This window comes from Dipodomys spectabilis, unplaced genomic scaffold (assembly GCF_019054845.1).
Source record: "Dipodomys spectabilis isolate Male_0828 unplaced genomic scaffold, ASM1905484v1 ptg000200l, whole genome shotgun sequence".
NCBI classification, from domain to species: Eukaryota; Metazoa; Chordata; class Mammalia; order Rodentia; family Heteromyidae; genus Dipodomys; species Dipodomys spectabilis.
Genome location: NW_024870877.1, coordinates 3,125,845 through 3,129,019, shown reverse-complemented (window position 1 = coordinate 3,129,019; position 3,175 = coordinate 3,125,845). Strand labels below are relative to the sequence as shown.

General features: G+C 39.5%; 1 non-coding gene across 1 annotated transcript; it reads right to left on the bottom strand.

Moving 5' to 3' along the window:
- Window positions 1-1,026: 1,026 nt before the first annotated feature.
- On the bottom strand, window positions 1,027-1,133 carry LOC122121979. The gene has a single exon (XR_006150074.1). It is a non-coding gene; the product is annotated as a U6 spliceosomal RNA (small nuclear RNA).
- Between the last annotated feature and the right edge of the window lie 2,042 nt (window positions 1,134-3,175).

Below are 3,175 nucleotides of genomic sequence, written 5' to 3'. Positions count from 1 at the left end.
GAACATTTTTAAACGTTTTTTATTGTAAAAATACTGTACAGAGGGGTTACAGTTACATGAGCAAAGTAATGAGTACATTTCCTATCTAACATTGTTACCTCCCCCTTGGTTTTTCCCCAAAAACCTCTTCCCTTCTACCTCCACAAGTACACCCTTCACCACCCCCTCCCCACCTAGCCTAAATTGTAAAGTTAGTTTTTCAACATAGTGTCTTGGGCAACTCATTGTTACAATGGGTCAACCAGTATCTCTATTTAAGCATTTTGTTTTTTCCCTTTCCCTCTCCAAATTAGAGAAGTGTATATAAATGAAGGCGCATCAACACCAAATACACTGAAAACAGAGATTATACTGTGTGGGACGACCATATAAAAACAAAAACAAAAAAAAAACACATCGTACATTACAGGTGCATTAGAAACAACAGCAAGAAAGGGAAAAAAAAAAACCACTAGTGTCCCTATCTTGGGTTCATTTAGCATAACATCAACTTATCTAGTCATATGCACATAGCTTTTGACCTTTTCTGCTTATCCCAGACATATATAACTTATTGCAAATACGGGATACCATGGGACCTATGTTTCTTTGGACTTGGCCTATTTCAGTTAATGTAATTTTTTCCAAGTCTTTCCATTTCCTAACAAATTAGGCAATGTCATTCTTTCTGATGTATGATAGAATTCACACACACACACACACACACACACACACACACACACACACACACTCACAAGGTTTTCTTGATCCATTCATCTATTGTGGGGCCTCGGGGTTGGTTCCATATCTTAGCTATGGTAAATAATGTTGCAATAAACAGTTGTGCTGGTAGTTTTAGAATGGCCTTGTTTGTGATCATTTGGGTGAATGCACAAAAGTGAGATTGCTGGGTCATAGAGGAGCTCTATGTGGAATCTTTTGAGGAACCTCCATACTGCTTTCCAAGTGGGTGAACAAGTTTACACTCCAACCAAGAATGCAGTAGGGTTCTCTTCTTGCCAAATGCCCTCCAGCATCTGTTGTTGTAAAAATGTGGAACGCTTCACGAATTTAGGTGTCATCCTTGCGCAGGGGCCATGCTAATATTCTCTGTATTGTTCCAATTTTAGTGTATGTGCTGCCGAATTGAGCACAGAACATTTTTTATATATAAATTGGAATTGATTTTCTTAAACTAGATAATTCAACAAAAAGCAAGTTCAAAAGAATTGTGAAATTTTAGAACCATGTATTTCTTACATAAGCACACATTTAAGAATAAAGTCAAGATTGATATGACAAAAACAAAACGAATCCAGATGTTTGTTGTTCAAGAGATGTGTAGGAGGAGGAATTCAATTATTCTACACAGGGCACCTGTCATAATGAACACTGCAGCAAGTGTTAAGGTATGTAAAAGTTTTAATGTTTTAAATGTTTAATTTTGGGAATTTGCTTATATATGCCAAAATTAAGACTGTTTGACAGGTCATAAAACTTTTCCATAAAGTATTTAAATTTATGGTAGCTGACATATACTACTAAGTATGTACATTTCAGAGTTTATAGAAAGTTTATTAATGAGAAGATGCAAAGTCTTTGTGTAAAGAAACAGAGCAAAGAGTTAAGACTTTTAACTACATAGTTTCTGTTGAAACTTTAGGGCTTCTTTTCTTTATATGTTAGCAAGGAACAAATGATGATATAAGTCATGTACCAGTGATGAGATGAGACATAAATAGTTATCATACAGTGTAAATTTAAAGGGTACTCATAGCCTATAAAACTCTTGTTGAACATCATAATCTTAGCCAGTTTTAAATGTACAGGATTATGAGCAAATAGCAAAACCTAATATATAGTATACTTCAAATACTGGAAACACTGGTATTTGGCTTTTATTTTATCAATCATTAATACTATTTATTGGTTTTCTTTATTTGTTGCATTGTTTCCCTTGTTGCAATATAATACAACATTTTTAAGTCGTCATTATGAGGTATTTTGAAAATGTTACCGGGATGACCATTTTTTATAGGTGCATGTGAATTCACAGAAATCAAAATTAAGAACAAAATATTCATGAAAAATTTTCTCAAGTAGAGTCTGAATCAGGAGTGTTGATTAATGTCCATACATAAAATCTTAGCCTTAGACTGAAGCAGTGGTTTTACAGAGTTGAGGTCACAAAAGTGAGAGACTGTGTTTTGTTTAGTTTTTTGGTTTGGTTTTTGTTGGTTGTGGGACTTGAACTCTGGGTCCTGGGTGCTCTCCCTCAGATCTTCAGCTCAAGGCTAGTGCTACCACTTGAGCCACAGCACCACGCCTATTTTTTCTGCTTATATGGTGCTGAGGAATCAAACCAAGGGCCTCACGCATGCAAGGCAAGCACTCTACCACTGAGCCACTTTCCCAGAACCCGACAGACTGTTTTTTTAAAAAATCATCTAAACAGGGGAGTTCTGGGAAGAAGGCGGAGGAGAAGCAGGAGGCTAAACAAGCTCTCGCATAGAAAGCAGTTTTAGAGTTCCAGTAAACAGTCCTAAGCCAGATAATCACACCAAGTGTGCCATCACAGGACAGAGAGTTAGGCCCTAGAGGGAAAATCCAGGCATGGAGACATATCTGAGCTCTTGCCAGCAGCCGTCATCGCTGCAGCAACAGCGATGGTGGCGGTGGCAGAAACCGCCATACCTGAATCACAGAGATTCCGTGACGAAGGAGCCAGACACAGTGGGTGAGCGGATTCTACACAACACCAGCAAGAACTGACAAGGAGCGACATCTTCATCCTGCAGTTTGCAGACCAGAGACGACCCAGGAACCAAGATGGCATGAATAGAAGCCTGACTTTTTCACTCCTCAGGGAGCAGAGGAGGGAAGGCCACCCCTCCCCCCACCCAGTACCAGAGATCTCCATCTTGGATACCGACAAAGCTCTGCCGAGCTGCTAACTCCAACTCAGGCCTTGGAAGAAATCTAGTCATTTAGCAGGTCACAAGAACCTAACCTGACCTTCCAGACTCAGCTCCGCCCAGGGAAAAGTCACCCAGCTCGGGTGCCAGCCCAGGGAGTGGTTTTATTCACTGAGTAATGAAAGCCAGAGGCTGCCCCTCCCTTTAGCAGCCTTCACAATCAATTGAAATTCAGTAAATATAAACCCTGAGAGTGGCTCCAGGCTGGGCTCTGAGAGTTT